The 22588-nt window shown below is 42.1% G+C and overlaps 1 protein-coding gene across 1 annotated transcript in view; it reads left to right on the forward strand.

Annotated features, from left to right (window-relative positions):
* Positions 1–7282: 7282 nt before the first annotated feature.
* The window catches only part of LOC140494079 (ATP-sensitive inward rectifier potassium channel 1-like), a 59213-nt gene continuing 43907 nt past the window's right edge, over positions 7283–22588 (forward strand). Inside the window, exon 1 of the mRNA XM_072593016.1 lies at positions 7283–7295. The gene's annotated coding sequence lies outside the window, so the exon portion shown is untranslated. The remainder of the gene's footprint in view (positions 7296–22588) is intronic.

Here is a 22588-nt window from a genome sequence, read left to right on the forward strand (position 1 = left end):
GGCAGGTGGGACTAGATTGGGTTGGGATATCTGGTCGGCATGGACGGGTTGGACTGAAGGGTCTGTTTCCATGCTGCACATCTCCATGACTCTATAAAAGGAATTATCCTATAATCTATTCACATCAGTAGAATTAATCATCCCTGGAACCATTCTCTTCATTTCTGAACCCTCTCTGATGCATTCCCATTCATGTGCAATACTCAAAACTGGAAATAATGCTCCGGTTCAGACCAACATTTCAACATTTACATAACTTCCTCACTTCTCAACTTCTACTGTTAAAGCCAGAAAAAAATCACAATGCCTTATTAACTGCTTTTTCCACCTGTCCCATTAACTTTAATGATTTACGAATGTACTTCCTATATCCCTCTGTTCCTGTGTTCATTTTGCAATTGCAATCTTTCTTTGAGACCAACAATGGTCTGCAAAATATTTCACGTCAAAATACTGTCTGCCTTGCAACAATATTGATTAATTCCAGATTTCTAATTATTTTTTCACCAAAGACTTTAACAGAATCATGCTGGAAAAATGCCGCATAAAGCTGGCCATGTGTAAAAACAGGTCTCGGGTCATAAATATAAATGTTGTCATGAGTCTAATCTTGTGACTTGTTTGTAGTCATAGGTTATGATGGTCTAATTGGGAATTGTTTCTCCCTGAGTTCAAAAGGCAGGTTTACCTCTCGGGCTCAATATTATTTGAGGAATAAACATTCCTTAAAATCTGCCTCTTGTAATTTCAGCATTTATATTGAAGAGAACAGGAGCGCCAGCTTGCTCCATGACAATGTGCCTACTTAGGATTTGAATTTCATAACAACATTCAAACTGCTCCTTTGCTGTGTTTAAGTTTGCATTATGACATATCCATTGGGGTCAGATGGTTCAAAAACTGAATGTTATCATTTTCTCCCTCGTCAACCTCATATTCTTTAATTCACTTGACAGGTCTTCTAAAATCTTTTAATTCCAATCCATTTCAAGCACAAAGAATGTCTTTAAAATTATGATTTATCAAGCAATTGTCCTTGTGCCTATGTGTCATTTTTGCTGCACTTCACCAATTTCATCATCTCATCTCCTCATTCCATGCTAACTCCCTTATGCCATTGAAATCCCCTTTGTTCCATTTCATCCCCCACCCACTCTTGCCATTCCCTTGCCTTGTCTCAAACCCAGCCCATCCCATCCCTCATTGATACAGTTTGCAGAAGGGGTAACATTGTTTTGGGCTCTCCCCACACAATCAACTCCACTGCCAATTGTTGGAAGCCACTGATGCATCATGTGTTCCTGTTCTCAGCATGGCTGTGGTAACCCCGGAGCAACTGCGTGTCTGCATAGCTTAGAGGCAGTGTATGCCAGATACCACCCACAAACAGAGGTGTCTCTTGCAATGATCAATCTGGACCCACAAAACTGAGTATTTATTAGATGTTACCTCCTGTTTTTTCTACTGAAATGAATCACTTCATATTTCTCGGCATTAGATTCCATTGGTTGTATGCCCTGTTTGTTTCACCAGCCTGACTCTGTCCTCTTGAAGTCTATCAGTATCCTGTTCAGAGTTTGCAATACCTCCAAGAATGGTGTCATGTGCCATTTAAAATTGTGCCCTGTAAATGTAAATCACAGCCTAGGTCTATCAATATGGATCAAGAAAAACAGGTGCTAATTCTGAACCCTGGAAAACCCCATTATATACCATCCTATAAAACAACCTTTGCATCCTTTCTGTTTCTGTCACGGAGCTAATTTTGTACTTATGCGGCCACTGTTCCACTTTTCAATCAGCTCTCATTTGCTGACAAGCTTGTGATGAGGCACTTGATTCAATGATTTTTGAAAACAAACATACGTGTTGTACATCTACTGTACATGTTCTCCCAACCAACCCTCTTTATCCTCATTAATAAAAAATATCCAATTAGTAAAACACAATTTGTCCTGAACAAATCAATGCTGACTTTCGATAATAAGACCACATTTGTCCAGGTGATGGTCAACTTTGTCCCTGATTATAATTTCCACAATGTATTGCACACCTGAAGCTGCTGGGATTATTATTGGAAGCACATTAGCTTTCGGAGCAACGCTCCTTCATCAGATGATTGTGACAGTGATTGTGACAATCACCTGATGAAGGAGCATCACTTCCAATTAAACCTGTTGAACTATAACCTGGTGTTGTGTGGTTTTTAACTTTGTACACCCCAGTCCAACACTGGCATCTCCAAATCATGGGTTTATTATTGTTCTTTTTTGAACAAAGATGGAACATTTACAACTTATGAATCCTCTGGTGGTGCATTTGTATCTGAGGAGGATTGGATGAGCAACAGAGCTGTAGAGAGAATGAGCCAGTTGACCACGGCCAGTTGACCCTGAGTGGTACAGGAGGCCATTCAAGAAGTGGGAGCAAAAAGGCAAGTGGTAGTTGTAGGGGATTCTCTAATTAGGGGAACATATAGTATCCTTTGTAAGCAGCATAGAGAGTCCCACATGGTATGTTGCCTGCCCAGTGCAGGATGTGGGACATCTCTGATCTGCTTGAAAGGATATTGGAGAGGGAGGGGGAGAATCCAGTTGTTGTGATCCACATTGAAACAAACAACATAGGCAAGACTAGGAAAGAGGAACTGTTTAGGGATTATCAGGAACTAGGAACTAAATTGAAGAACAGGTCTCAAAGATTATAATCACTGGATTACTGGCCAAGCCATGTGCAAATTGGCATAGGGACATGAGAGTGAGGGAAGTAAGCACATGGCTAAAAGAATGGTGTGGGAAAGAGGTGTTTCTTTTCATGGGGCACTGCCATTAATATTGGAACAAGAGGGATCTTTACCTTTGGGACGGTCTCCATCTGAACCAAGCTGAGGCCAGTGTTCTAATGAAAAGGATAAATAAGGTGGTCAACAGGACTTGAAACTAAGGAGTGTGCGTGCGTGTGTGTGTGTGTGTGGCGGTGGGTGGGTGAGAGGAACGGGGGAGAGGAGGGAAGGGGTAAAACTCCAAAAAACACATCAGTATCCTTTGGCAAAGGGAACTCTGTGATCAGTTTTGGGCCCCGTATCTAAGGAAGGATGTGCTGGCATTGGAGGGGATCCATAGAAAGTTCACAAGAACGATATTGAGAATAAAGGGTTTGTCATGTGAGGAGTGGTTGAGGACTCTGGGTCTGTACTCAATGGAGTTTCGAAGGCATAGCTCATTGAAACTTACAGAATACTGAGAGACCTAGATAGCATGGACATGGAGAATGTGTTTCGACCAGTAGGAGAAACTAGGACCTGAGGGCACACCCTCAGAGTGAAGGGATAACCCTTTCGAACTGAAATGGGGAGGAATTTCTTCAGACAGGGTGTTGTGAATGTGTGGAAGTCATTGCCGCAGAGTGCTGTGGAAATCAATTCACTGAGTGTATTTAAGGCAGACCTACATAGTTTCTTGATGAGCAAGGGGATCACGGGTTATGGAGAGAAGGCAGGAGATTGGGGATGAGAAACATATTGGTCATCATTGAATGACACAGCAGACTCAATGGGCTGATTGGCCTGATTCTGTTCCCTATGTGTTGAGGTTATATGGAACCACCTGTACAAACCTAGTCTAACCAAAGATGTGATTCAAGTCCCAGACAGTATGGCTAATGCTTATACTATCAGGGCAATACAAATTGGGCAATAAATAAATTTTGCCTCAATTTTACTTTGCCCTGCAGGTCCCTTCCTGGTCAATTCCCAACAGCTCCCTGTTTCCCAGCAGAGAGTTTGAGATATTTATTTTGTTTTCAAATAAATCCAGGGTCTATCCTGGCCATCTTCCTAAGCCCCTCACCTCACTCACAATCTCTGTTCCATTGAATTGCTTCATTCCTGTAGATCCATTCCACACACACTGGCTGTCTTAATCACAACTCCCATTCTCTGCCTTGTCACTTTCCTCCTTTTCAACACTTTTAAAATAAAATTAGCAAGCTCATCCAGTGCAGTTTTGGATTTCATCTCCCCTCTCCTTTCTGCTTGACATTGGCTTTCATTTGTGTTATGAAGTGTTTGCAATGTTGTTCAATATGTGAGATGTGTATATGTACATCTGCAGTTTTGATACTTCTGAGTCATCTGCAAATTGGATTTTGTTACAGGAAGAATGATTCTTCATATTATTTATGACTAAAGTGAACAGCAGGGAGCCCGCAGCAGACTCCTCTTCCAGACCAGCCTCATATTTTCCTTATCTCCTACTGTCTATGCTCAAGCCAAGTTCCAAACTAATGTACATATTTGTCACCTGGTCCAAACATTATTGAAGATTACATGCCAAACATCATCAAGTCCCTCTAAAGACTGAATTTGTTTATTCACACCTATTCCTACCATGAGGCGCTCGTGTCTTTGAAGATTTGTCTTTCATAAGTGTTGTTTGGCATCTTCAACACATTTTGTCACTGTTATATTGAAATTGAAAGGGTCATATCTTACTACATTTCTGAATATGTGATTACAAGAACCTTCCTTTAGATCTCAAGTACAGTCGTTGAGTTCCTAAAAAGTGAGAACTGGAGTTTCACTTCATCTCTCAACTCAGTTCCTTGGGGATTCTGTGGGTTGGTCCCATCTGGTGCAGTTGCTTAGTAGACTGTGAAATTATACAGTGTGACTGTTACCATGTGAGCACTTATACCTCCTTCCATAAAGTAATTAACAAAGAAATATAGATGAATATGTTAACCATTAGTGTGCTCAACTTGGAAGCTGTAATGCTCCTGATCATTCTTAATGGTTGACATCATTGTTTGTTATTGGTCTCTGAGTCAGTTTACATTGCATTGACAAAATGATGTTTAAACTCCAAATAAGATCGCAACTGGGCAGCATGGTGGCACAGTGGTTAGCACTGCTGCCTCACAGCACCAGAGACCCGGGTTCAATTCCTGCCTCAGGCGACTGACTGTGTGGAGTTTGCATGTTCTCCCCGTGTCTGTGTGGGTTTGCTCCGGTTTCCTACCACAGTCCAAAAATGTGCAGGTTATGTGAATTGGCTGTGTTAAATTGCCTGTAGTGGTGGGTGTGTTGCAGGACAGTTTGGGCTGAAGGGCCTGTTTCCATGCTGTAAGTAATCTAATCTAAAAACCCTTTGAAAAGTTTTATCGCCATATCATTCTACTCCTTTCTCCTGTTTATCCAGCCTTTCCTTAAATACATCAATGCTATAGGCTTTCACAATTGTTTGTAAACACAAAACCACACTCTCGTCAAAGAACTTTCTTCTGAATTCCTCATTGGATTGGTTTGTGACCTCCTTGTACTCACAGTCCCCACTTCTAACCATCCCACGAATGGAAACATTGTCTCTGCATCTACCCTGTCAAACATTTCCCTCAGTATTAGCACAAGCAAAAACAAAGATTGCTGGAAAAGCTCAGCAGGTCTGGCTGCATTTGTGGAGAGAAATCAGAGTTATTATTCAAGGTCCAGTGACTCTTCCTCAGAATTCCTTCAGTATTCTTTTTTTGGGAGAATAGAACTTTTTTAACCTCTCTGATACACATAACAGCTATGTATTATTGAATTATACAATACAGCTATTGTATTATTCAATGAAAATTCCTCAATGTCTCAAGCTTTTTATACAACTGTGGGAAAACTGTTCACAATACCCAATGGATGGTCTAGCTAAAGTTTGACATAAATTTAAAATAACCTCTCTGCTTTTTAAATTGACTTCACCAGAAGTGAACCTCAAAACTTGGTTTCCATTAGAAATTTCCCAACCAACCTTTGTCATTATTGCCGCTAACTTGGGTATCAGTCCCCTCAGGTTCCTATAGCGATGAGGAGGAGGTCTTTTTTTTCTCTCAGAAGTTGGTGAAACTGTGGAAGTCTTTACTGCAGATTGCTCTTGAGGTTGGGTCATTAAGGATGCCTAAGGATGGCTCAGTGGTTAGCACTGCTGCCTCACAGCACCACGGATGCGGGTTCAATTTCAGCCTTGGGCTGTGTGCAGTTTGCACATTCTCCCCGTGTCTGCATGGGTTTCCTCCCCGTGTCTGCATGGGTTTCCTCCTACTTAGTGGGCGGCACGGTGGCACAGTGGTTAGCACTGCTGCCTCACAGCGCCAGAGATCCGGGTTCAATTCCCGCCTCAGGCGACTGACTGTGTGGAGTTTGCACATTCTCCCCGTGTCTGCGTGGGTTTCCTCCGGGTGCTCCGGTTTCCTCCCACAGTCCAAAGATGTGCAGGTCAGGTGAATTGGCCATACTAAATTGCCCGTAGTGTTAGGTAAGGGGTAGATGTAGATGTAGATGTAGGGGTATGGGTGGGTTACGCTTCGGCGGGGTGGTGTGGACTTGTTGGGCCGAAGGGCCTGTTTCCACACTGTAAGGAATCTAAGTTAAAAGATGTGCAGGTTAGTTGAATTGACCATGCTAAATTGCCCACTGTGTTCAGGAATGTGTAGGTTAAGTGCATTAGTCAGGGTGAATATAGGGTCTGGGTGAGTTACTTTTTGGAGGGTTAGTGTGGATTTGTTGGGCCAAGCTGTCTGTTTCCACACTGTAGGTATTCTATGAACAGAGATAGACAGATTTTTAATCAATAAAGGAATAAAGGGTTATGGGAAAAAGGTAAGAAAGAGTATTATCAGATTAGCCACAAACTCATTGAATTGTGGAAAGGAGTTGATGGGCTGAATGTCCTACTTCAGCTCCTACAGCTTATTATCTTAAAGTTATCTCCTACTCCACTAATTTCCAAGAAGTTTTATTTTCATTTGTCACTGGATGTGGGCTAGGTAAGCATTTATTGCACAGTGTGAATTGCTCTTGAGAAAATGGTACAGAATTATATTTTTGAACTGTTGCAGTCCAGCTGTTGTATGTACACACATAGTGTTATTAGCACCAGGATTTTAACAAGTGACACTGAAGGCATAATGATATTGTTTCAAGTTAGTTTGGAGTGTGACTTGAGCTTGCATTTAATGTTTCTTGCATCTGTTGCCCTTGTTATAGATAAAGATAGAGCTGGCAGGTTTGGTAGTTGTTTTCAAAAGAACTTTGGCAGGCTGCTGTCGTGCAACACATATTGTCACTGTGCACTGCTGATGAGGGCAAGGAATGTTTCAGTTAGTGGATGAATTGCCGAGGTGGACTGCATTGTTGTATGTGGTGTCAAACGTCTTGAATATTTTGGAGCTACACTCATCTAGTGAAGTGTACAGCACTGTATCACAGTTATGATGTGACCCTTCTAGATGGTGGACAGGGGCTGTGGCAGTTAGAGGTGAGTTAATTTCACAAGAATATCCAGCCTCAGGTCTGTCCTTGTTGCCACAGTGTTTACATGGCTAGTCCAGTTTAGTTTCTGTTCAATGGCAACCTTGATTTCTTGTTAGTGGGGCATTCAGCAACGATCATGTGTTTCAATACAAAGGAAATGATTGGATTCTGTCTTATTGGAGATGGTCATTGCCGAGCAGATATGCAAGTCATTTGTCAGCTCAAGTTTGAATATTACCTGTTATAGACATAGCTAGCCTTAGCATCTAATGTGTTGCAAATATATTGCACACTGTCAGTCTAAGTTGGTGGGATGGAGAGTGCTATGGGAATTAAGAGGAAGGATGGAAAGTGAATGGATGGTGTAAATGGGAGAAAATGATGAGGGGGGTCGAGAGAAAAATTAAGAAATATGAGCCTTAGTCTTTCACAAAAAATTCATGCATTTGAATTTTTGATACGTTTTGAAATATATTTACAAAATGAATTGTACTAAGTCACAGAATACGTGTTAGGCACTTCTGATGAACACCTAAACATTTCTTAACAGAGGTTTAATAATGAAAGGCATGCAATATTTGACTGACATGTTTTTACTTGATAGCTGTAGTATAGAACACAGTACCTGATTCAGTCCCTGATTCCTGTTCCACTGTAGTTGTTCCAAGTAGATCATAGTTGATCAACGCCTTCTATATGCCCGAGTTCTGTAAACTTTAATATTACTGCGTAACCAAATCTACCCTCTTGCTGTCTAATTAATAAATGCAAGAGCATCATTTGTAACAGCTACAGTTAGAGTGTTCTGGAGTTAAAAGGCTTGGTTTGCAATGTCCCAACACAAAGAATATCTAATAATGTGTGTTACATCTCTCGGTAAATGTAATGCATGAGGTGAGCTGAGCTTACAATGTCCCTTATGGTTAAATCTGGCTGTTATTCAAGCCTAGGCTCCAATTTTAGTGGACTGACCTTGTTTGCGTTGTGCATGTGATACTTGGTGAAACAGGTTTGGGGCTGAATATTGATTTTCAGATTTTGCTGACCGGCAGTGGGTGTGGCCTAGCAGGATATAATATTGTATTTACAGGATTTCATCTTTGGGAGCCAGTGTTTAAGGAAACAATTGCACTACGGCCAAGTGACACTTCCTGAAATTGTCTTAGGTTAAAAATCACACAAAATCAGGTTATAGTCCAACAGGTTTATTTGGAAGCACTAGCTTTCGGAACACTGCTCCTCCATCTGGTGGTTGTGAAGTATAAAGATTGTAGGACACAGAATTTGTAGCAAAAGTTTACAGTGTGATGTAATTAAAATTATATATTGATAAAGACCTGGGTTGTTTGTTAAGTCTCTCATCTTTTAGAATGGGCATGTTGGTTTCAGTTCTTTCATATGTAAATTACAAAGCTTAAAGTTACATTCTCAAGTGAACTTTAACAATAGATGAAGGTGTGAGGTGCCCTGTGTGAGACTGTCTGTACCCGTGAGTACACCTGTGAACTAAACACATTGATCAGGACTTTGGATCCAGGCCTTCAGAGCTCCCACCACACCCTCATCCCACGAATTTCTCACATTGGCGACTTCTACTACCTTCTGAAGATACACATAGCCAACACACCAGGATGCCCCATCATATCAAGCAAAGGGACTCTGTGTAAGTCTGGCTATGTTGAAGGAATATTGAAACCCATTGTACAGGGGATCCCCAGCTTCTGTTGTGATACTACAGATTTCTTCCAGAAACTCAATACTCACGGATCAGTCGAACAGGGAACATTCCTCGTCACAATGGACATTTCAGCACTCCACACCAGCATCCCTGACAATGATGACATCACGGCAACAGCCTCAGTACTCAACAACAACAGTTGGAAATCTCTGAGCAATGTCCTACAACTCATCCACTTTATCCTCGAGCACAACATTTTCACCTTTGCCTATCGGACCAACAGATGCCACGTCAGATGCCATATCACTTGCCCTTCGCTCCTCCCTAGAACATCTTGATACCAAGAACATCTATGTAAGAATCCTACTCATTGACTACAGTTCAGCCTTCAACACCATTATCCCCTCGAGACTGATTACTAAAACTTAGTAATCTCGGGCTAAGTCCCACTCTTCTGAAACTGGATCCTCAGTTTCCTGACCCACTGGCCACAATCAGGTCAAAAAAGCCAACCTAAGTTAAAATACTGATGATTTAGAGGTGCTGGTGTTGGACTGGGATGTACAAAGTTAAAAATCACACAACACCAGGTTATCGTCCAACAGGTTTAATTGGAAGCACTAGCTTTCAGAGCACCGCTCCTTCATCAGGTGGTTGTGGAGGACACAGTTGTAAGACACAGAATTTATAGCAAAGGTTTACAGTGTGGTGTAACTGAAATTATACATTGAAAAATACCTTGATTGTTTGTTGAGTCTTTCACCTGTTTGAATATCATGATAGTTTCACTTCTTTCATGTGTAAATCACAAAACATTTTTTTAAAAGTTGCATTCTCAGGTTAACTGTAACAGGATACTGATTAGGAATGATCAGCCATGATCATATTGAATGGCGGTGCAGGCTCGAAGGGCAGAATGGCCTACTCCTGCATCTATTGTCTATTGTCTATTGTCTAATTGGTGCTATCTAGACAATATGTTGAAAATGTTAGCCCCCTGTGTTTTCTGTCTATGCCATGATGTTTAGATTGATTCTAATCTAAAAAGTGAGATAACGGAGTTTTACATGAATTCATGCAGTTTTTGAGTGAAGTACAATGTAACTCTGCAAGTACAAATTCACCCCACAAACGCAAATGTATATGTGTGCATGTGAGTCTTTGGGTGTGTGTGTCTGTCTGTCTGGGTTGGGGGGTTTGGAGTGTGAGAGAGAGTATATATGTGTGTGTATGTGAGTGTAGAGTTTCTAAATCTGTGAGGGGGTGCATGTGTCTGGGTGGGGGGTTGTGGGGGGGTTGTGAGTGTCTGTGAGAGAGAGTGTATATGTGTGTGTGTGAGTGTAGAGTGGTTTAAGTCTCTGAGAGGATACATGTGTAAGGGTGTGTGTGAGTGTCTGTGTGCGTGTCTGTGTATATGTCTGTCTGTGTGTATGTGTGTGTATAAGAGTGTGTGTGTGTGTGTGTGTGTGTGTTTGTGGGGAGGGGAGGAAAGGGAAGGGAAGGCAAAATTCCAAGTAAAACCCCAAATTGCCAGTGGGAAGCAAAGCAGCAGATTAACATCTATGGGAGTGAATTCAACTGCATGGGAAAATTATTTTAAGAATGAAAGGAGAGATTATTAAAGCTTCCAGAACACAAAATAGGACAGAGTATTTGGAAAGAGTTAGGAATCAAACTTTATGCATAATGGGTAAATGAAAGACAATGAGACGAGGGACAGTCAATACAGGACTGAAGGTGTTGTAGCTGAATGCGTGCAGTTTATGAAATAAAGTAAATGAGGTTGTGGTGCAGATCGAAATTGGCAGGTATAACGTGGTGGGCTTCACAGAGACGTGCCTGCAAAGGGATTGCGACTGGAAGCTGAATATCCAAGGATATACATCCTATTGATAAGACAAGCAGGTGGGCAGAGAGGGTGGGGTTGCCTTATTAGTAAGGAATGAAATGAAATTAATAGCAAGGAACAAAGTAGGGTCAGATGATGTAGATTCTGTGTGGATAGAGTTGAGGAATCACAAAGATAAAAAATCCATCATGGGAGTTATGTACAGGCTGCCAAACAGTGGTCAGGATTTGGAAAACAAAATACAGAGATAGAAAAGGAGTGTAAGAAAGGCCAGATTACAGTGCTCATGGGGGATTCCAATATGCAGGTGGACTGGGAAAACCAGGTTGGTAGTGGATCATAGGAAAAGGAATTTGTGGAATGTCTATGAATGACTTTTTGGAGCAGCTTGTGATGGAGCCCATTAGGGAACAGCCAATTCTGGATTTAGTGTTGTGCAATGCGAGAGACTTGATAAGGGAGCTTAAGGTGAAAGAACCCTTCAGAAGCAGTGACCATAATATGATTAATTTACTCTGCAATTTGAGAGGGAGAAGCTGGAATCAATTTAACTGTACTACAACTGAATAAAGGCAGCTACAGAGGCATGAGGGAGGAGTTGACCAGAATTGACTGGGAGAGGAACCCAGCAGAAAAGACAGTGGATCAAGCAACGGCAGGATTTTTTGGAAGTAATTTGAGAGACACAGCAAAACATTATCCCTTGGAAGGGAGGATGAGGCAACAATGGCTGACCAGGGAAGTCTGGAACAGCATAAAAGCAAAAGAGAAACATTTAATGTGGCATAGAGCAGTGGGAAGCTGGAGACTGGGAAGCCTACAAAGACCAATAAAGACAATTAAAAAAAAGGAAGAAGATTAAATATGATGATAAGAAAGTCAATAATATTAAAGAAAAATGCAAGAATTTCTTTCGATATAAAGAACAAAAGAGAGGCAAAAGTGGGCATTGTACTGCTGGAAAATAACACTGGAGAGATAATAATGGGGAACAAGGAAATGGCTGAGGAACTGAATAAGTACTTTGTATCAATCATCACAGTGAAAGACATGAGTAAGATCCCAAAAATTCAAGATAGTTGGGGGGAGAGGGGAGTATGGTGACCATCACCAAGGAGAAGATGCTAGGAAAACCGAAAGATCTGAAGGCAGATACATCACCAGGACCAGATGGTCTACATCCCAGAGTTCTGAAGGAGATAGCTGAAGAAATAATGGAGGTGTTAGTGGTGATCTTTCAGGAATCACTGGAGTCAGGGTGGGACCCAGAGGCCTGGAAAATCACTAATGTAAAGCCCCTGCTTAAGAAGGGAGTAAGACAAAAGATGGGAAATTATAAGCTTATTAACCTGTCATTGGTAAGATTTTGTGAAGGATGAGATTTCTGAATATTTGGTAAATGGTGAAATAAAGCAAAGTCACCATAGTTTTATCAAGGGGAGGTCATGCCTGACAAATCTGTTAGAATTCTTTGAGGAGGTAATGAGCAGGTTAGACCAAAGAGAGCCAATGAATGTTATTTATCTGAACTTCCAGGAGGCTGCTGAACAAGATAAGGGTCCATGGTATCAGAGGCAAGGTGCTAGCATGGCTAGATGTCTGTGTCTGGCTGTCTGGCAGAAAACAGAGAGTGGGGATAAATGGATCCTTCTCAAGATGGCAGCTGGTGACAAGTGGGGTTCTACAATGGTCAATGTCGGGATCACAACTTTTCACCTTATACATTAACGATCTGGCTGAAGAAATGGAGAGCATTCTGACTAAGTTTACAGATGATACAAAGATAGATGGAGGAACAGGTAGCCATGAGGAGGCAGGGAGGCTAAAGAAGGATTTAGATAGGTTAGGAGATTGGGCAAAGAAGTGCAAGACAGAATGCAATGTGGAAATGTGTTAGGTCATGCACTTTGTAGGAATAATAGAGGCATGGACTATTTTCTAAGCAGGGAGAAAATTCAGAAATCAGAGGTGCAAAGGGACTTGGGAGTCCTAGTCTGGCTTTCTCTTAAGGTAAACTTGCAGGTTGATTCAGACATTAAGAATGCAAATACAATGTTGGCATTATTTTGAAAGGACTAGCACATAAAAACAGAGATGTACTTCTGAGGCTTTATAAAGCTCTGGTCAGATCACATTTAGAGTACTGTGAGCAATTTTGGGCTCCATACCTCAGGAAGCATGTACTGGCCCTGTAACAGGTCCAGGGGAGATTCTCAAGAATGATCCCAGGAATGAAAGGCTTATCATGTGAGGACTCTGGGTCTATTCTTGACAGAATTTAGAAAGATGAGGGAGGATCTAATTGCAACATACAGAATACTGAACAGCCTGGACAGAGTGGTCATTGGGAAGATGTTTCCATTGGTAGGAGAGAATAGGACCCAGGGGCACAGCCTTAGAGTAAAGGGAAGACCCTTTAGAATGGAGATAAGGAGAAACATCTTCAGCCAGAAGGTGGGGAATCTATGGAATTCATTGCCACAGAAGGCTGTGAAGGCCAAATATATTTAAGACAGTGATGGATAGGTTCTTGATTGCCAAGGGAATAAGGATTATGGGGAGAAAGTGGGAGAATAGGGTTGAGAAATATATCAGCACATTTGAATGGCGGACCAGACTCAATGGGTCAAAAGGCCTAATTTCTGCTCCTATGTTTGTCACAGTCCTCAGACCTCTACCATGATGGTGACCCCTCAAGCTCACTTCAATAAACACGCCTTGTTGAATGCAATTCTACATAGTACACAAGAAACAATCAAATTCAGACAGACGTCACAAAACCTTTCTGAATTCAGACAAAGTGAATACATCTGAACAATTGTTTCATTGTTCACTCTTACTAACCCTTTCTCTGTTGAGATCTTCACAGCAGGGCAAAATGCTTCCTTGCAGAGTCTTGTCACTTTTATAAGAATGGTTGAGCTGATATTACCTCAGCAAAATCTCAACTCGTCGGACTTAACTTTCTTTAATGAGATGTCAGTGCTTCCCCAATCCTAATAGCCCTTGAGGAGGTGGTGGTATGCTCTACATTGAGCCACAAAGAAACAGAACATGGTGAGGTCTGTTGAGGTGAGGTGGTGAAGGAAGAATAATTCAATATTATGCAGTTGAAGAGAGCTTCTCCACAAGTCTGTTGCTGAGCATCTAAAATACAGACTGGTGTAGTAAATACCATCAAGAATCATCATCCCAGTGGATTATGTTATGCTATTCCCCTAAAACTGTCTATACCCGAGAAGAAAACATTTGCAGATTAATGAGGAATGACTAGAGGAGTGGAATTAATTGTTGGTTTGTTAATTGGTCACTCTTTCAGAAAGCAGCACAGGCAAATGAACTGAATGAAGCCTGTTGTGAGTTGTATTAATTGTTGGAAGGGGCTGTAGGACGTGGTGCAAACACTTTCTCTTGGCCCAATCATCAATTAAGTGACATTTCACACCTATTCATGGGGGATATCTCAGGAATTAACATGCTCCAAGTATACATTTGTACTTTGCTATTTTGCTTTCAGTCTCAAATGACTGTGTGCATTCTCATCCTGTTTAACCTGCTTGAGCTGGAGTCTAGTTCATGTTGTTAGGATCTGTAGAGAAAAAAAACCACTTGAATCTAAGCTTTTAGATTTTTAATTAGTTGGACATGATTGAATGGCTGGTTGTCTCTGTATTACCTGAATTGTGACAATACATATGGGGTCAAGAACGAAAAACATACTTTATTTCAGAGATAGGTATTGGAAGTAAACAGCTTAAATCTTTGAGCTCTTGCTAGACACAGAGTAGACTCAAGTAAGGGGACCATCGTTTGGTAGTCCAACATACAGCATGAAACTGAATATAAAGTACAGTACCTTCAGTAAGACATTATCCTTTATGGATTGAAATGTGATTGACGTGATATCATTTTTGTAAGAAGAAACCCAAGTTACCTTGCATTTATCCTTGCTCTAACTACCGACATCAATTCAGCTCCATTTAAAAAAAAATCTTTTTAACTCTTTAGGAAGTCTGACCAATAGCACCACTGCGTTCACCAAAAGTAGGGCAAGGGGCAGATCCCAAAAGCAATCAAATCCCGTTATTCAAATCTCATTCTGTTGGCAACGACTAGGATCAGACAACCGAGCCAACCTGCCCACCTTATTGAGTTTAAGTTACTATGGTGACATCTGCTTTTGGCTGAAAGTAGGGAATAGTGAAGTGGAGACTCTAACTATATTTCCATCACCCAGGAATCTCTCCCAGTCCTATTGCCAGTCATTGATGTGCTCTGCAAGGATTCGCAGTTAATATTCAATCTGTTTCAGTGCATTTTGAATGCACTTTCCTTAGCCATTAGGTCCTAGAATGGGACTTGAAATGGGGACCACTGATGCAGAAGCACGGATGCTACCCACTACCCTCCCAAATATTTCATTTGTCTTTCATATTATTACTTTTGCTGGGTCATTGTTTAACTGATTAAAGTATGTAGACGCCTAAATCTTTCTTTTCCTCCACAGCTTCATGCCTTTCAAACAATACATATTCAAATTTATCCTCCTTATGTTCAAAATAGATGACATCCCATTTTCCCATACTGAACTACATCTGCTTCAGTTTTTTTAAAATCAAATTCTACCCTTTTGCAGCTACCTGCACTTTGTCAGTTTTACATATTTGTCACCTAACCTGCCATTCATAAATTTCAAACAAGTCACAATTAATTGAGAAAATTGTAACACATTCTACAAAACTGCACCAACATACGATCACCGCCTGGATTTTAGTGTTTTGCAGTTCAGGCTTCATTTCTTAGCATTTATTTATCCAACCAGTTCTGTTTCTGGTTCAGCTTAGTGTTGCTGGTCTATGTTAGCCAGGAGGGAGTGGGGTTCTCCAAATGCATACTGAAGCGCAGGAACTCCCCACCCACTGTGGGGAGCAGAATTCCAATAACCAGAATGATACAAAGGCATATAGACTTGATGTGAGGAAGCACTTCTCAAACAAAGTGCAGTGAAAATCTAAAATTTACTTCTGAAAATTGAGATTAAATGGAATTTTTAGGCTTGTCTTATGCAGAGAGGTTGACTAAGCTCGGACATTCTCTCTAGAGAGAAGGAAACGAGGTGACCTGATCGAGGTATACAAGGTAATGAGAGGCATGGATAGAGTCAATAGCTCGAGACCTTTGCCCAGGGCAGGATTGACTGACAGGAGGGGTCATAGTCTTAAGATATTAGGAGAAAGGTATAGGGGAGACGTCAGAGGAAGGTTCTTTACGCAGAGAGTTGTGAATGCATGGAATGCGTTGCCAGTGGTGGTGGGGGAAGCAAAGTCATTGGGGACATTTAACCGACTGCTGGACATGCACATGGATAGCAGTGAGTTGAGGGGTGCATAGTTTAGGTTATTTTATTTTACATTAGGATTAATCCCCGTGGGCCAAAGGGCCCTGTGCTGTGCTGTACTTTTCTATGTTCGATGTTGTATGAAATTTTATTTGACAAGTGTATCAAGAGATATGAGCTTCACTGGAGACTGACAAACTATAGTTTATAAGCATGAATGACATTCTAAAGGCTAAAGACTGTGAAATTTATTCACAGCAGAAACATTTGCATGAGTAATGGGCAAAATATTGAAATCAAGGACTCGAAATAAAATTATAATAACCCAGTAAGTGTCCAAAATTCACAGCCACAATTTTGGAAGAAGCTAGCTTCAGTCTGCCAAATAATGCTGTAAAGTTCAATGATATTGAGGAGCTTAAAATTCCTGGCTCCACAGTGGAACTGAGAAAGTCTTATTGAGGCAGGAATTCCAGCAAGACACCTGGCACCAGAGTTCCACTTGGATTCTTGTCATAGTCAAGTCATGCAGGCGGAGTACTGTATGCCACAGAAATAGTCGCTGAGGCTATAAGGATGCTGCCTCTGGAAACTCCAGCAGGACTTGGTCAGGGTCTCCCAGTGAGCACAATACAAGGTTGAACCTATGTACAGACCAATTCAATGACAGAAATGGGGACATGCTGAGGCTATTCCAGACGAAACCAAGCAACACCTTTAGCTCTCAAAATATGCCCTCATTGGCATAGTTGTTCAAAACGACCTCTAGATATCCCACAGTGGTCAAGATCCTGGAATCTGCATTTCCACAGTCATATTTAAACAAGAGATACATTTATGTTTGATGGATTGCTTCATAGATTTGGGAGAAGATTTGTAGCTAGGGTGCTCGTTGTTGTGATTCTGTTTGCCGAGCTGGGAATTTGTGTTGCAGACGTTTCGTCCCCTGTCTAGGTGACATCCTCAATGCTTGGGAGCCTCCTCTGAAGCGCTTCTGTGATCTTTCCTCCGGCATTTGTAGTGGTTTGAATCTGCCGCTTCTGGTTGTCAGTTCCAGCTGTCCGTTGCAGTGGCCAGTATATTGGGTCCAGATCGATATGCTTATTGATTTGAATCAGTGGATGAGTGCCATGCCTCTAGGAATTCCCTGGCTGTTCTCTGTTTGGCTTGTCCGATAATAGTAGTGTTGTCCCAGTCAAACTCATGTTGCTTGTCATCTGAGTGCTTCATAGATTTAAGGCTTTCGGACTTGTCTGAGGAGGTGGATAATGAATTGGTTGAAAGAGTAGAAGCCATGGCCATTAGTTAGGGGAGAGGTGGAAGACTTCACTTGAGTGAGTGATCCCAGGGGCATTCATGATTCAGTTCACACCAAAAAAAAAAACAGTACAGGTCTTTGGAAAATGGAAGGTTTGACAAAATGATGGATGGCTGACAACTCTAACGAAAATCTGCTTGTGCTACGGAGCGTATAGAATTATCCTTTGTCTTCTCATTGAAAAGCTAATGGAAACATTGAAAATTTCCATGTTTAAAGTGCAACAAATAATGCTTCAAATGTTTGGATCAATGCCCAGGTTGCAGTGACCAGAAAGGTGACCTCAGAAAGGTCAGAGATATAATTTTACCTCTAATTCCCACGTTCCCTGCCTCTCTCTTTCTCGTTGATCATCCGGAATTTGTCAACAGTAGAGCCCAGAGTTTTTGTACTTCAAATTCAACCAAGACATTGGCCGTTGTGAGAGATCATGGGAACCCACATTCACAAAGGAGATGTCAACAGAGGTAGGTCATGCAGGCCTTTGAACAGCCCCAGTATTCATGGGTGATCCACACTTCAACTCCATTTACCTGCAATTGCTTCATTTCATCAATATCAATTGCTATTTGACTTGAATATCTCCACTGAGATATTAGCCACAGCCTTTTGGGGGACTTCAGTTTTAGATTTCCATTGCATTTTTTTCCCCCAAGACTAAGACAGCCTTTGGGAAGTTTGGTGACTAAGACTGAATTCAGTCCAGATTGTGAGGTCTAAGCAACTGAAGCTGCCTGCTGTTCATATTCCAGTCCTTTGGGATAAGACTCAAGTCTGTACAGGCAAAGAGCTTGTACAGACAATGAGTTTTTACATACACCAAAATCCCTTCGCTCCTTCAGCATAAGGGGAGGAGAGAAACTTCTCAGAAAAGTCGTGAGTTGAATGATCGTTGAGCAGCTGCTGCTTGTGACTGTTTCAACTCAGTAATTCCGAAAAATTTAATTTCTCAACTAGTTTGGATAAAGGAACTATTTCTAGGCAGAGGAGAAGAAATTTGTAAGAGTAAGGAATCTCCAGATTAACTTATTAGTACAAGAATAATATTAATGTAAGTTAAAATAAATGATGTTAAGTAAAGTAACTTAAAACAGTAAGGTAAGGTGAAGCAGGGCTGCTCGGTTAGGCTTGTGGCATGAGCTTCAACAGTGGCTAAAGTGACTGAGGCAAAAAACTATGTGCATAACACATTCAGAAAGTTGGTTGGAACATAGTCAGGGAGATAGGGAATGGTGACTGCCAGGCAGATCAAGAGAAACAGGCATATAGTGCAGAAGTCCCACTGATTAACTGATTTCTGTTCTAGATACCAGTGATGGCAATGGCTACTTGAAGGAATGTACTATGAATCAAATCCATGGCATTATGCGTGGCCCAGCTGTGCAGGTTGGGATAAAGAAGAATGGAAGGGAATTATTAACAGGAGACTCATTTAAATAGGAGTTAGGAGGAATGTTTTTGCAATGGACACTGTGATTCCAGAATGGATTTTGCATCATGGTTCTGGGGTCAGGAATGCCACAGAATGGCTACAGGACATACTTCAAATGATGGTGAATAGCCAGAGGCTGTAGTCCATGATGGCGCTAACAATGTAGATAGGAAAGCAGATGTGGTCCTGCAATTGTGAGAGCAGTATGGTGGCTCAATGGTTAGCACTGCTGTCTCATAGAGCCAGGGAACGGGGTTTGATTTCACCCTTGGGTGATTGTCTACGTGGAGTTTGCGTATGCTCCTTGTCTGCGTGGGTTTGCTCTGGTTTCCTCCCACAGTCTAAAGATATGCAGTTTTGGTGGATTGGCCATGCTAAATTGTCCCACAGCATCCAGGGATGTGCAGACTAGGTGGATTAGCTATGGGGAATGCAGAGTTACAGAGATAGGGTAAGGGTGGTGGGACTGGCTGGGATGCTCTTCAGACTCAATGGGCTGAATGGCCTGCTTCCAAGTGTAGGGATTCTATGATGCAATGTAGGGAGCTAGGTAGAAGATTCACAAACAGGATCTCAAATGTACTAATCTCTAAATGACTCACAGTGCCACTTCTGAGTGCAGAAATATGAGGAAAGGGCAGATCAATATGTGGATGGAACGATGGCACAGGAGGCCTTCTTGTGATGGAATGGTTGTGGCCCTACTCCTGGACCGGGAGGCTCGGATTCAAGTCCCATCTTGAGATGTGTAATAAGATCATTCCAGGGGAGTGTAACAGGATCTCCGAACAGGTTGGTTTGAAAAATTGGTTAGATTCCTGAGACTCTGAGACTGTCTCTGGGGAAGGTGGCACCTGTACAAGCCAGGTGGGATGCAACTGAAATGAGTTGGGACTGAGTTTCGTTTGGTGGGTTTTGCTAGTGCCTTTGGGAGGCCTATAAACAAATTCAGCAGGAGTATCGGAATCAAGTGAGAATATTAGAAAATGATAGATTACTTACAGTGTGGAAACAGGCCCTTCGGCCCAACAAGTCCACACCGCCCCGCCGAAGCGCAACCCACCCATACCCCTACAATCTACCCCTTACCTAACACTACGGGCAATTTAGCATGGCCAATTCACCTGCCCTGCACATCTTTGGACTGTGGGAGGAAACCGGAGCAAACCCACACAGACACGGGGAGAACGTGCAAACTCCACACAATCAGTCACCTGAGGCTGGAATCGAACCCGGGTCTCTGGCGCTGTGAGGCAGCAGTGCTAACCACTGTGCCACCATGCCGCCCACATAGAGGTTGTTGAAAATGCTGGGAGAGGCAGACAGCATGAGAGCGTAAATTGCAAATTCGTAGGTGGTGTTGGAGTGAAAGAGAAAGTACTGATGGTTAAATCATGATTACACTGCATGTCTGTGAATGCATAGAGCATATTTAATAAGACTGGGGAGACATAGGTACAGATCATCTTCTGGGTTTATGATGTGGTAATTCCAGAGACCACAGTCAAGAATGGGTTGGGCTGGATGTTAAGTATTCCTGTCTACAAGGTCTTTATTAAAATTAGGCAAGTAATAAAGAGGAGGAGCAGAGAAAGTTTTGATTAAGGAGAGCACTACAATTCGGGGGAAAGAGGATGTTTCAGAATGTTTAAGGACAGAATTGGTTTAGCTGGAGGAATAAGAAAGGTGTGTTGAGTTGCTGGGCATAATTTTGGACCATCAGCTGGTGGAAAAGAGATACAGGGACAAATCAAAGTTTGGGAGAAGATTTATAGCTCGGGTGCTCGTTGTTGTGGTTCTGTTCGCCGAGCTGGGAATTTGTCTTGCAAACGTTTTGTCCCCTGTCTAGGTGACATCCTCAGTGCTTGGGAGCCTCCTGTGAAGCGCTTCTGTGCTGTTTCCTCCGGCATTTATAGTGGCACTATAAATTTATAGCCACTATAAATGCCGGAGGAAACAGCACAGAAGCGCTTCACAGGAGGCTCCCAAGCACTGAGGATGTCACCTAGACAGGGGACGAAACGTTAGCAAGACAAATTCCCAGCTCGGCGAACAGAACCACAACAACAGGGACAAATCTCAAGGAAATAACAGAGAAATGTAAACATCATAGATTAGTGACAATAGTGGACTTTATTTAACCATATCAAGGAACACTGGAACTGGAGTAGGCCATTCAGCCCTTTGAGTTTGCCCTGTTATTCAATTTATTTTATTTTTCAGGCTGGAAGGAGATTTGTAACGAAGGTCTACAGGGGTCAATTTGGGACCCTTATTTTTCCTGAAACATTTATATATGATCTAGATCTATGGGCAGCACGGTGGCTCGGTGGTTAGCATTGGTTTGATTCCAGCCTCGGGTGACTGACTGTGTGGAGTTTACACATTCTCCCCATGTCTGCATGGGTTTCTTCTGGGTGCTCTGGTTTCCTCCCACATTCCAAAAATGTGCAGGTTAGGCCATACTAAATTGTCCATCATGTTCAGGTTAGGTGCATTACTCAGGGGTAAATGTAGGGTAATAGGGTAGGGAATTGGGTCTGGGTGGGTTACTCTTTGGACTTGATGGCCTATTTCCACACTGTAGGGATTCTATGATCTTGTTGTGCAGGGGTCAATTTTAAAGTTTGTGGATGATGCAAAACTTGGGAGAATTGTAAACTGTGAGGAGGGCAGTGTAAACTTCAAAGTGGAGGGGGTGAACAGGTTTTAGATGAAGCTCAATGTCAAGATGTGTGAAGTGATACACTTTGGCACAAAGAACATGAAGAAACCGTATGAAATAAGGGTTACTGTTCTCAATGTTGTTGTCGGAGCAGAGACCAAGGTGTACTGGTACATCAGTCATTCAAGGTGTCAGGATAACTGAAAGCTGTTAATAAATCATTTTAAGCTTAAACACAGGCAGAACATCCAAGAGCAGAGATGTTATGATGTACCTATACAAGACACTGTTTAGACTTCAGATTAAGTATTGTCCTAGTAATTGGGAATGAAGGGCTCCTTCCTGATGAAGGGCTTCTGCCCACAATGTTGATTTTCCTGCTCCTCGGATGCTGCCTGACCTGCTGTGCATAGAACATAGAACATAGAACATAGAACAATACAGCGCAGTACAGGCCCTTCGGCCCTCGATGTTGCGCCGATCAAAGCCCACCTAACCTACACTAACCCACTATCCTCCATATACCTATCCAATGCCCGCTTAAATACCCATAAAGAGGGAGAGTCCACTACTGCTACTGGCAGGGCATTCCATGATCTTACGACTCGCTGAGTGAAGAACCTACCCCTAACATCAGTCCTATATCTACCCCCCCTTAATTTAAAGCTATGCCCCCTTGTAATAGCTGACTCCATACGCGGAAAAAGGTTCTCACTGTCAACCCTATCTAACCCCCTAATCATCTTGTACACCTCTATCAAATCACCCCTAAACCTTCTTTTCTCCAAAGAAAACAACCCCAAGTGCCTCAGCCTTTCCTCATAGGATCTTCCTACCATACCAGGCAACATCCTGGTAAACCTCCTCTGCACCCGTTCTTGTGCCTCCACATCCTTCCTATAGTATGGCGACCAAAACTGCACACAATATTCCAGAAGCGGCCGCACCAGAGTCTTATACAACTGCAGCATTACCTCAGGACTCCGGAACTCAATTCCTCTACCAATAAAAGCCAGT

This window comes from Chiloscyllium punctatum, chromosome 23 (assembly GCF_047496795.1).
Source record: "Chiloscyllium punctatum isolate Juve2018m chromosome 23, sChiPun1.3, whole genome shotgun sequence".
NCBI classification, from domain to species: Eukaryota; Metazoa; Chordata; class Chondrichthyes; order Orectolobiformes; family Hemiscylliidae; genus Chiloscyllium; species Chiloscyllium punctatum.